We start from the raw sequence: 13,000 nt of genomic DNA, 5'->3' as shown, positions 1-13,000 counted from the left end.
GAATGAATGAATGAAGTGATTAGAATTTTCTTGATTCCAAAGGGAGATTAAAAAAATGCAAACATATGTCAAATATCCATTTTTGCATTCACAGAGACCAAATTCCAGTGTAAGGTTCTCAATATTAAATTCTCAGTATTAAATTCAGAACTTCACAACTTTAATCAAGTTCAAATATATCCTAAAAAGATGTTTTACAAATATATACTGCTGTGTGGGGCTAAAGTCTTGCAATTCAACTCACAAAATCAAAGGAAAACACAAGCTCACCCTCCTCAATCCACATGAACAGAAATTACTTTTATCCAACACTACAGGAACTTTGGAAGAACAAACAAACTTCAAATCCTGTGATACTTAGTGCATTCTGAGCACAAAGCATGACTTTGCACACAGACAGATGGGAAGGGAGGGGAATATATAGAGGCATCGAGCAAATGGTTATCAACTCATGTTTTGGTACTCGAGGAGAAGTGTCTGAGCAAAAAGATGTCTAAGACTGACAGCCTTGATAAATGACACCCCAAGACTAGAAAACAGAAACACAACTCCCCCTGAGTGACTGGAGAGAACATTGTACACCCAAAGAGCCACTTGGCCTGCAGGAGTCTTCCCCATGGTGAAATCTGCTCCACTGGAACCACAGAATCACTGAGGTTGGAAAAGACCTCCAAGACCACTGAGTCCAACCTGGGACCCATCACACCTTGTCACCCAGCCCAGAGCCCTGGGTGCCATGTCCAGGCTTTCTTTCCTTGGACTCCTCTAGGGATGGGGATCCCACCACCTCCCTGGGCAGCCCCTTACAAGGTCTGACCACCCCTTCTGGGAAGAAATTCCTGCTGATGTCCAACCTGGACCTCTCCTGGCACAGCTTGAGGCTGTTCCCTCTCATCCTGTCCCTTGTTCTGTGGGAGCAGAGTCTGACCCCCACCAGCTGCCCCCTCCTCTCAGGGAGTTGTGGAGAGTAAGAAGGTCCCACCTGAGCCTTCACCTCTCCAGGCTGAGCCCCCTAAGTCCCTCCCATAGGACCTACTCAAGAGATCACATTTGTTCACCCTCCTGCCTCACACTGGGAGGATTTCTAGGTGACTTTATGACCTGGCCCTAAATATGAACCAAATTACTGAGAAAAGTCTTTATTTGAAATAGTAAATCCTATTTTCCTTCTCCCTTTACCTCTCCAGCCTTTCCTTCCTCAGTATGAAAATGGACACAATGGTGTTCTATGGTCCTGGTCTCTTCCCTTCCCTGGCCAGCAGGGACTCAGGGACTGTGCCCAAAGCTGGAAGGAGGACTGCTCACATCAGCTTATCACTGCAATGAGGGATTGTTCAGGGGCTGCTTTTTATGCTTACAGGAATTGGGCTGAACGAGCTGTTGAGGAAGCTGGCTGATTATAAGCAGCAAATTACACCAGGGCAGAGTCCAATAAACACAATTTGCCTGGGCCTTGTCCTCTTTGTCCCTGTACTTTGTCCCCTCTGGTTTCAGACAGCTGGCCATGCCACTCTCCAAGCAGCTTTATGTTAGGAAAAGTTCCCTTTCCCTGCATCCTGCCCAGTGACTGTTGCCAGATTTGGGCCTTTCTTCACTGTACAAGACGTTCTATCTTTACACATTAAAAAAACCCCAAAAGCTGTTACTTTGCAATATATGAGGTTATCAAATCTGTGCTGTGTCCCAGAGTAAAGCTGAATAATTCAAATAGCAAGTAAGACCAAAAATTAGCATCTAAAGTTTAGTCCCAAGACTGCCTTTAAAGAGAAGTGGTGTTAGCTGCTATCACATTGCACAAATATCAAGAATTTAATTTTCTACATTTCGGTGTTTGTTTTGCAGACTGCATATTCAGAGAAATTATTTTAATTATTATTTATTACACCCCAGATTTTGGCAGCTTTCTCTGAAGAATTAATAGCAAAGCATTTAATAAAATTACCCACTCAACCCACTATTTCAGACAAGGTATGAGAAAGTGTCATCTGATAATGACAGCTGTTCATTAATGCTGTAGGGGTCTATCAGATCAACAGCGAAGAAAATTTCTGAAACTAAAAGTGAGATTCTGAGAAAGCTTAGGAGAACTACTGAAACCTTTCAGAAGCCAGAAATAGGAACATTAACTCTGGGGCTGTTAGTCAGTCCCCTCATGCCTAATTCCTAACTACAAACTTTGTTGTTGGAAGGACTTTGCTCTTCCAGTCTTCTTTGAGCTTGCTTGAAAGTTTGGAGGAGTTTTTTGAATGGAAGAATACATAGACTTCTCTGGCAGCCATCACTACACTTCCTGCAGATGTTTACAGTCATCCTAGCACTGGGAGAGCCGTGGGGAGCCCAAAGCTGGAGACAGGAATGCTGCTCAAACCTCTGCCCATGGCTCCATGGCAGGCAGAGCCCTCCCTGGGCCTGGCAGCTCATGGATGGAGCAGCCTCAGACACCAGGGAGGAGATGGAAAAGGCTCTGTGCAGGCAATGAATGCCCAGTGGATGTGCTGAGCTTGGAAGCCTGGTGTTCAAAGCACCTGGCAGAATCTTACACAGCTGCATTTTCAAAGAGCAGAAGGGAGATTTTCTTTGGGCAGTGAGAATGCTGAGCAAATTCACCTCAAATTTAAGTTCTTGCTCCAAAAAGATATGGTGAGTTGTTCTCATCTCATTATCAGAAATATTAACACTTTTTAATTAAAGGAAGAATGTTTAAAAATAGATTTTTAGGAAAAAAAAATAGAAATATTTTGGTCTCAAAAGACAGTTTTAAAGTTTGTTAAAACTCTAAATGACTCAAAGATCCCTAAAGCACTGAGGCTCTGCAATCCTTACAAGTACCACCACCATGCTTGCTTCATTTTATTTTAACATTTCCTTTTCAGTAGATCTTGTTATTAGACAGATCACAACTCTGTACAACAACAAAGCAACCTTTTAAATCTTCCAAGCTGAGTGCTTAATAGGATGAGGATCATTTTTCCTACTCTAGGTGGTCATTAAGTAATAAATACTTGATTGAAATTTTAAGAAATGCCTTGCTGTTCTTTGAAATCCAGCTGGAAGCAGAGCAGCTTCCATTTGAAACTTTGTATTTTAGTTAACCTTCTCTCTGCCACATTGTATTTCAGTGTCCAAAGCTGTGCTTTCATAAGGGAAAGGAACCCAAAACTAAAATATTACACCAGTCTGTAACTTTCAGAAACTAGCAACATTTGATAACATTGTAAAACATCAGACTTGCCTTTTAACCTACACTTCGCTTTTTGTAAATTACTGACAATGAAACAAAGTGCTAAAGACTCATTTTTTGTTTGAAGTTCACCTTAAAAAAAAAAAAAAAAAGGTCTGAATAAGTGGAAAAACCTTTCTTGTGTGGCAATCCCTGAAGTAAACACGGAGACAAAAATTAGGAGGGATCATCCACAAGATGAGTTTATTAAAACTGATATTCATGGTTTCAGGGGGTTTAAACTCAGTTTTTCCTGGGAAGAACTCAAATTAACAGGACTGTGATTTCCAGAGACTAAGAACACACAACACAATGTGAGACCTGCTTGAACAAACCCTTATCCATTTTTAACAGCTTCCAACCAAGTCTGGGATCAGTGAGGAGCTCCAGTGGCAGAACAACCTGCTGACAAACAGCACTGGGACCCAGAGCTGTTCCTGGTACCCTGAGGAGCAGCTGGGAATTGATTCCAAACACAGCCAGGTAGGGACTCCAGCAAAGCAAAGCACTGTCAGCTCCTCCCTGGTGGGAAGGCAGCAAACAGGAGGGGGAAGGAAAGGAAGGATCAGGCAGATCCCTGAGTATCACACACTGAGAGACACAGGCACAAACTGCAGTTCCTGGTTAATAATCTGAATGCTGAGCCCAGGGACTTCTGTGGAACTTTAAACCATGGCTGACTGAAATTTCAAAAAACAACTGGTAAACACATACAGAAGATTGAGCCTACACGTTGTAAAGAGTTTATCCTGTTTGTTTATTCTGCAAATGGAAACTGGCAGCTCCAAGCAAAGGACTCAGAAGGCTCAAACACTCAAACTCCTGCCTCTGCTTCCAGGAATTTTCGAAGCAGGTAAGGGAAGGCAGATACTCAGAAGACCTTTGTTTTTATATTTCTGAAACAGAACCCTGATCCCAAAATAAATCATTCACGGGAAGATGTGCAGGTAATTAAAAATCACCAAAGAAGATAAACCAGCAAGAACACTGGAGTTTACAACCTGGTAAGAATGGTCATTTTCATGGGGAACTCTGAGCTATCACAAAGATTTGTATTTGGCTTAAAGTTTGTTAAATTTACTTTTCTAAAAGGAAGGAAAGCAAAGAGCAATCCAGTGTGAGTTGTTTCTTTTTCCACCTGCATGCAGCAGGCATGGATGGCCATCACAGGGCTACTCCACCTTCCATCCAGTGCATCTCCATGACACCAACTGCAGAAAGCTTCTCTCTGGCAATTTGGGTTATGTTGTTCACTCCCATTTTGCTCTAAGCTCATGGATGTTCCCTACATGCTGCCTTTGCTCCCCTCCATCATTTCATCTCCTTTCTGCCACCATTTTCAGCTCAGTTCCCTGCACTCCATCCCATGGTGGCTCCTTTCATCCCACCTCATCCTCTGCAATTCATGTCTTTTACTTCTATTTCTGTGCTGCAGTTTTGGGAAAATCTTGCTTCTTTTGCCCAGCTCTTTGTGGTCACAGCTGCATGAATTCTGGTGGGGTAGAGCAGACTTTCCCAAGAAAGGTGTTGCTCTGTTCCACCAGCTGCAGTGGGGGAGATAAAGGGGTGTATCCCAAGTGCAAGTTAAGGCTAGGGGTGCCTCAAGAAGGAACACGATTAATGCAGGACACCACCTTAAACACATTATTTCTGCTCTAAAACAGTTCTCAGAAATATGATAATGACACTCTCCTTTAATGGAAAACAGGCATTTAATTTAATAATTCTGCTATCCCAGGAAGACAAGTAGATTCTGTTCCCTTTTTTATCACTATGGCAACTCTCTAAGATACTGGAATCTATTACTGAGTGTGGCTAGGAAATAGGCTATTTCACTCTACTCTCATAAGCCAAGGAATGAACAAACTTCCAAGCTGAACCCCCCCCCCCAGCATTTAAAACCTTTGTTCAGCTGCCTTGGACTACAGGAGCCATCACACTGCAGCAGCTGTGGGATGTGCTTCTCCTGTTTTACTTCTTATTCTCTTCAAAGCAGAAGAGCAATCCCATTTCCTCTAGTTCATGGAGTTTCACAGATTTCATAGAGGAAGCCTGTGACCAGACCTACAAACCTCACCTGAGGGTGCAGCTCAGAGGAGATGTGACACAAGTGAGAAGTTCACCAGTCTAATCCTGAAGACACCTTTCAGAGCAGACTGGATCTCCACACTGTGTCGTTCCTTCTGCTTTTAAAGCTCCTTTTTCCCTCCCTTCTTTAGCAACACTGACACACCAGAGTACTTCCTCCTCTAGCCCAGCATTGAGGGGATGAGTTTTGCTCCCTCTTGTACACCAAGTGTTCAGGCTGCAAATAAACCCTTCCCTCCTCCTTCAGGTTTTTATCAACTGTCCCCTCACCTCCACCAGCACACTCCTGCAGTCAGGGTACTCCACCACCACATTCCTCCAGGGCTCCCAGGACATGCAACCAACACAAACCCCACTCCCTGTTACAAGCACTTCATTTCCTACTCCCTTTTTAGCTTCCCCTCCAAGACACTGTCAGAAACCTCACAACTGCATGCAGCTATGCTCCTTGCAATCCCTTTTCCTTTGGGAAATTCTGCTCTATGTTGCCCCAGCCCACTTTTCACTCCAGGGTTTCCAAATTTAATAAAAGGTCTGGCAGGACAGACTGAGTTCAGCCTCAATTTTCCTCTGAGAGAGAAAGCACCTGCATTTGTAGGCATGTGCCAAGGAGCAGCACCCACCTATGACAACACTCCTGGATTTGTATCTTATACCAGCACTACCTACCTAAAGTTAATGCCACAATTATATTTTTAAAATTAGCTGGTCCAGACAGATTAGTCAAAAAACCCCCCCAAAACTACCCAAATTTATCTCCAAGTTAAATGTTGATTTTCATTAAATTCTGAAGCACTGACTCTGTACAAAAACGGAAGAAGGTTATTCTTCTGGCCAAGTATTTAAAACCAAAACAATACCACGAGATTTGGACTGAGCTGACAACAGAAAAAATACTAAAAGGTCGATATGAGAATCAGAGAACTCAAGCAACATGGGCTCAGTGGAAAATAAGCCTGGCTGAAGTAATCTGACTATGATCCAATCCCATCAAATAAAAATAGTTATCATTAATATTCAATTCAGTATCTGCTGGATTTTTTGACTAGAAAACAGCCTGGAAAGAAAGGAAGCAAACGAGACAAGCTTGGCCAGACTTTGAAATCCATGAACCTGCAAAATGCTTGAAGAAGAACAAATGTGAGCTCTCAATATGCCAACGGGAGGGATGAAAAGACAATGGGATCAGGGGAAAGTGCCATCGTTATGTGTCTGGAGTGATGGGAATGCTGCTGCAACAAGGACCAACATGCTGTAGTAGTTCAGGAATGACAGGTAAAAATGACAGAATCCAGAGAGGCCTCAAGTAGTGCTCAAAGAACTAATGGGCATGGCCAAAGACAGGCTAATTGCAACCTAATAGCCTAATTAATTTAGCTTACTATTTAAGCTTATTAATTTGCTTATGTTATTAAGGCAAGGGCTGACGTAATTTTAAAGTACTGATTTTGAGAATAAAAAGGTGATAACACAAATATTTTCTATTTAGCAAAAACAGGTCAACAGGTAGGAACTGAAGCTCTGTAGCTTCAGAGACAAAATTAGAAAAAAGTGGAAGTGACTACCACTGAAATCGTTAAGATTGCATTAATGCTTTATTTAAATAGTGTGCACTTCTACTCATCAACAGGAGTTAGTTCACAAAAATCATAAGGCCTCAAATCAGAGGTATCCTGTCTTTGCACCACTGTCATTTCCATATGCTCTAGTCTTTATAAAGTGGAACCTTATCATAGAAAGATAATTACAAATTCTTTTCTGCTTGTCCAGAGACAACACCAAGAGATGAGAAGAAAAAATTACCTCTGGGAGCAAAAATAATCTGAGACTCTGACTAGAATCCATTAACCAAAGTACAGGAAGGCAGAGGTGCAGAACAGAAGCCAAAAACTGAATCAAACTACTGCACCCTCCTGTGTACCCCAGAACCGTGGTACTGAGCATGGCTGAGTGCAGCCCCAGGTGATGGCTCTTGTAAAGACATGAGATCACACACAGGATGGACTCCAGCACAGAATTCCATCCACTCACCCCATCCTGCAGCAATTAAGCCGTCTCTTCAGACTGACATTGATTGCAGGATCACAAACCAGTTATACTGTTAGTCAGGCATCCTAGGGAAACTGCACACCCTCCCCCTCCCTCAGATCGATTTTCCTCTAATCACTTTGGAAATCACTGGTCAATTTGACCCATTTTTCTTAATGGCCTCACAGATAATTAAGTTCCCAAGATTACCGAGCAGAGATGGACAGGTAGATTATGACACAGTCCTGGTTCTGGCCAGGACAGATTTATTTTTTGCAGTAGCTGGGAGGGGGCACGTCCAGGACACAGAGGTTATTCTGTACCACTCCCATCACTGCTGAGGGCAGGGGAAAGGGAGTCTCTTCCAGGGAGAAGGGGTTTTCTGAGCATTTTGCATGTGAATCATTCACCTCTCTTTGTTTTCTTATCTCGCTGCTGTTTCTTGCTCTTATCTGAACCCGTGATCCTTGCCTTTTGTGCCTCTCTCCTCTCTAGCCCACCGCAGGGGGAGGGGGCCAGGGACAGTCTCAGTTGGAGCACAAATTGGGGAATCCCATTCTTAAACCACAACAGCCTTATCTGGCACGAAGCGTGAGGCTCCGAGGCTTGAGATAACAACAGATCTGCCCGAAGCGAGTTGGAAACAAATTTATCTGAGCGTTTGCTGTATTAGGTGTGGAGCCGCTGGTCACAGTGCTGCTTTGTCTGTCAGTGTGGGTGTGGGACTTAACCTGTTTCCTTTTAGTGCCCATCACAGCACTCTTCTTCAGAGCAGGAGAGGCAGCAGCAGGATGGTTTTGCTGCTCTACTGTGGGGTATCAGTTCATGGGATGGCAACATCGAGAGCAATGAGGGTCATTTGGGATGGGTGTTCAGTGCTGCTCTCCTGCCCTCACCTTAGCACTACCTTTGGGAATCCATTAATAATTGTGCACAGTCTGTGGGGGGAACAGGAGAGAAAGGTTTTCCCCACCTTTCCATCCCCCTTTCCTCCATCAGACCAGTCACAAAAGTTTTTGAGGGTTTTTAATTTCCCTCGGATGTTGAGTACACAATGCACGTAGGGGAAGTTTGCATGGAGTGTGCCATGGCCATAGGCCAGCTACTGGCAATGATGTCAGTGAAATGGGAACTGGGCTTCAGGGGACCCCTTAACTCTGCAAGATGAAGATCATCTTCTTCCCTCCCTGCCAACCTGTGGAAGGACTGACCAAGACTGTGGACAGATCAGATGGAGCAAACTAGAAAGTCAAAGTCCCACGTGGACACCAGTAGGGACCAGAATCTCTGCTACTGGGAGCAAGCTGCCCCCAGCTTGAGAGGGGACACACCACAAGGTAACCTCTGCTTCTGCCTGCATGGTCACAGAGAGGACATGAAGAAGTGGGATGAAAATCCCACCTCTGCCCTGGCAGCAAGAGCATGAGAGTTGAGAGGAAGAACAACCACCACAGGAAATTCTTGAAGGATAAATGCCCCTCCAGTTTCCTGTGGGCACGTCCTCAGACAAAATGAAGGGCTAATGTTATTTCACATCCTCTTGAAGAGGCCTCTGGCTCATATTTGTAACAAACAAGCACCGAGATCAGAGCTAGAGGGGCCCTGCTCCCCAGCCAGGTGGAGGAAAGGGGCTGTTGGATCTCTTGGACTGTGTGGATGCAGGGCCTAGCACATCAGACCACATCAACTAAGGCTTTAGTTGACACTGGCACACAATGTCCCCTGATGCCACTGAGGTCCATAGGGACAGAATCCATCTCTGTGTTTGGGGGATCCCAACAGCTGATTGTACTGAAAGCTGAAGTGAGCTTGACAGGAAATAAATGGCAGAACACTGCATTGTGAGTGGCCCAGAAGCCCCAGGTATCCTTGGCATGGATCACCTCAGGAGAGGGTCCCAAAAGGGAATCGCTGGGCTTCAAGAAGAGCTGCTATGGAGACAGAGAGAATTTGACAGCTAATTCCTTGTCTGGTCTCTCAGAGGACCCTTCTGCTGTGAGACTGAGGAGGGATGAAGAACAACAAGCACTGATCACTACCACAACAGTGCCCACCAGCCAGCCCATGGGACCCCATCCATGGGATGGGCTGTGGATTGGAGAGCTCAGCCAGACCTGCTCACCCTTCAACAGCCCACACAACCAGTGTGTCAGTCCAGTGGAAAGTGCAGACTGACAGAGGACTATGGTGGCCTGAATGAAGTCACACCTTTACTGGGAGCTGGACATGCCCCAGGGGTAAAAACACAGCTCCACTGCTTGTCATGGACTGATCCAGACTGCACTGGAAAGGGTGAGGCTGCAGAACATTTACAGCACATTGATGACATCAGTGTATGGGAGAACAGGGCACAGGAGGGTTTTGATAAAGGGGAGAAGATAATCCAAACCCTCCTGAAGGTTGGTTTTGCCATAAAGCAAGATAAGGTTAAAGGGTCTCACTGTAGGTTTTTGGAGGATGCACATCCCAGAGTACAGTCAGACTGTCAGCCCTCTCCATCTTGTGACACAGAAGAAAAATTATTTTAAGAGGAACAACACTTGAAAGAGAACAACAACAAGCTTTGAACAGATCAAACAAGAGCTTGTTCAAGAAGTAGCCCCTGGGCCAGTCAGGACAGGGCAGGATGTAAAACCCTGCTCTACAGTCAGGGAGAATGGTCCTTCCTGGCAAGTCTGACAAAAAGTACCTGGGGAGACTTGAAGATGACCCCATGGGTTCTGGAGTCAGAGACACAAAGCATCCCAGGCCTGGTACACCCAAACTGAAAAAGAGATCCTGGCAGCCTATCAAGAGGTTCAAGCTGCTTCCAAAGTGACTGGCCCTGAAGCACATCCTGACTACAGTGCTGGGCTGGATATCCAAAGGGAAAGTGCCTTTCCCACATCATGCCAAGTGAGCTCCTGATGCAGTTTGCTACTAGCCAACAGCACACCAGCCCTCCTGCCCTGGAAGACATCTAGGACTAACAGAACCCAACAGCCCTGGACTAAATGAACTCAACAGACGTCTTGGAGGGATGGCCACTGACTACAGAAATTTTATCTGTGCTTATGGGAGATGTGTATATATATAAATATAAATACAAATGAATGTAGCTAGTTAGAAGGTGTAGGAATTGAACATGAGTACAAGGTATGGAATAAGGGGTAATGTCCTGGTTCCAGCCAGGACAGGGTTAATTTTTTGCAGTAGCCAGGACAGGGCAGGGCCAGGATACTGAGGTTATTCTGTGGCACCTCATGCCATTGCCAAAAACCAGGAGTCTCTTCTGGGGAGAAGGGGTTCCCTCCTGATAACCTGTGAGCCAGCAGGAGGGAGAGGGGGGTAATGCTGTTCTGAGCATTTTGCACGTGAATCACTTGCCTTTCTCATATACTTTCGTTATTAATACCCCTTGCTGTTCCTGTTTCTTATCTAATTGCTGCTTCCAGTAAATTGTTCTTATCTCAGGCTGTGATCTCTGCCTTTTCTAACTCCAATTCTCCCCTCCATCCCACAGCAGGGAAAAGTGGGGCTGACTGAGTGGCAGCACGGGTTCGAGAATCTCAGTGGGAGCACTAAATTCAGGAATAAACTACGACAGACTCACAGACTGACATCTCCATGAAGGAAGGCAGAGACCTCTGCCATCACCCTCTGCATTAGCAGCAGACACTACCCAGAGCTCTTGAGGAGCCACCACCACTGCCAGCATTGTCCTGTCAGCACCTCAGAGATTATCTGAGGACACGGGAGGGAGCTGAAAGCTTGACAGGAAGCAGTTGAGAGGACCCCCGTGGTGGGGGTGCTGTAAAGAACTGCAGCTTCGACAGTGGCAGTGTGAAGACACACAGCCCCAACCCACTGGGTGTGCTACTCTGATCTGTTCTGACAATAGAAAAACAGGAAGGTCAGAACCACCTTTTTTTCCTCACCAAACTCTTCCCACACCTCTGAACCTGACAAAGTAACTGCAGGAGGAAGTCACAAAGTCAGCCTTTTAGTGAGCCACCACTATCCCTGTATTATTCTGGACTTAATCTATGGTATAGAAGTTAAAAACTAATTTAAGTCCCAGATTATTAATTTAAATTATTTCAGAGAACAGAACATGCCTGTCATAGTTAAAGACAAGAGAGAGCAGAGGCATCCTAGATGTGATCTGTTTTGATAAGAGGCCAGATCTTCACAAACTAACAGCAGTGTTGAAGAGTTGCATACGTGAGAGCTTGGCTGTTCAACAGTGTAAATTGCTCTAGTAAAACACATCTGCCACTCACTACTGCTTTCTTCTAAATCCCTGGATTTAAAAGGAAGGACTTCTCCCTACTTCCTTCTGCTGCATCCTTGACACAACCATGTGTGAAACAAAACACTAAAGGCTGAGGACACAGTAACTATTCCCACCCTTCCAGGGCTGCTGTAAAATAAACTCTGATGCCGTTTTCTGAATGCCTGAGCTGGAACTTCAAGGCTCCACTTCATCAATAGCCTTAGGCTGAGCTGCACACAAACACCCCAACCCCTACAGAGCCACAGCTACTCAGCATCTCATGCTTCACCCAAAATCCCCAGTTACATCACTGAGATGTTAAGGACACTTTTCTTCTCTCTCGTTTTTATTTTAGAAAATAGAGTAAGCTGGCACAAAATGGGAGTTCTGCACTTCCCACTATGACTTACACATCCAAGCAGTATCCTCTGGGTTCAGCATGAAGAGAATGACTGGGTACAGACCCAGTTACCTGCTTCTGCCTCCAGGCAGTCGCTGTCCACTTCACTACAGGACAGGGATGACTCAGAATTTCTGGACATGCCATCCCAAGCACCTTTCACTTCCTTCTTTTATGGGCCTCACCAAAATCAGCCACTTCATACTCTCTTATTAGATTGAGCCTTTAAATCCCTTGCCATCAAATTACCACACCTACCTCAAATCTGGGCTTTCAACACACGAGTTGGTTACAATGCTCAGCATTTTGTTCCCTTTTTCTCTCTTCCCATCCACTGCAAAGTTTTTACAAGCAGCATGTCACCTTGCTTGGCTTAAATAGTCTTAACTTTCTTCCTTTGGATGTTTATTCTCTCTCTCAAGACAAGTAAATCAAACAGCTGGGTGTCTCAGATGCTCAGAAGTTACAAACTGAAGTCTACAAAGTACTGTGAATGAAGGAGTCAATCTTCTCCAGGTAATGGAAGACCTAAGAAATTCAGACTGACAGGCAATTCAGCTGCTTTTAATGCTGTTAGTGACAGTGAAAGAGGACAGAACTGCTTTCATAATGCTGACTCCTGCTTCCCAGAGAGGTAACATGGAGACAGGAACTTGTGCCTTGCCATCTGCACACTTCACCAGCAGATCTCAGGTGTGCAGAACACACAGAGCTGCTACAATCTGGTATCACCCCTCTGGAGTTAACCCCTCCTCAGGCCCTGGGTGCTGCTGCTCCAACTCCCAGCAGTGCTTTGCTCACAAACTCGGTACCAAAGAGCAGCTTTCCACCATGCACAGGCTGAGGACTTTGCTCTTTGGACTCTTTATCTCCCTCTGGAATGAGGCCCAAGCCTCCAGCACGAAGCAAGGTCCACCTCACTGATTAGGGCTCCAGGAGAAGCACAGAAGACAGGTCCATCAGGAATTCATGCTCATTTGGGAAGGGGAAAGACAGGCTTTCTTTACTA

At 45.0% G+C, this 13,000-nt stretch overlaps 1 protein-coding gene across 5 annotated transcripts in view; it reads right to left on the bottom strand.

Moving 5' to 3' along the window:
- CREBBP (CREB binding protein) overlaps positions 1-13,000 on the bottom strand; it is a 97,273-nt gene that overhangs the window by 58,840 nt on the left and 25,433 nt on the right. The window lies entirely within an intron of this gene.

Source organism: Haemorhous mexicanus, chromosome 17 (assembly GCF_027477595.1).
Source record: "Haemorhous mexicanus isolate bHaeMex1 chromosome 17, bHaeMex1.pri, whole genome shotgun sequence".
NCBI lineage: Eukaryota > Metazoa > Chordata > Aves > Passeriformes > Fringillidae > Haemorhous > Haemorhous mexicanus.
This window is presented reverse-complemented; position numbering and strand designations above follow the sequence as displayed.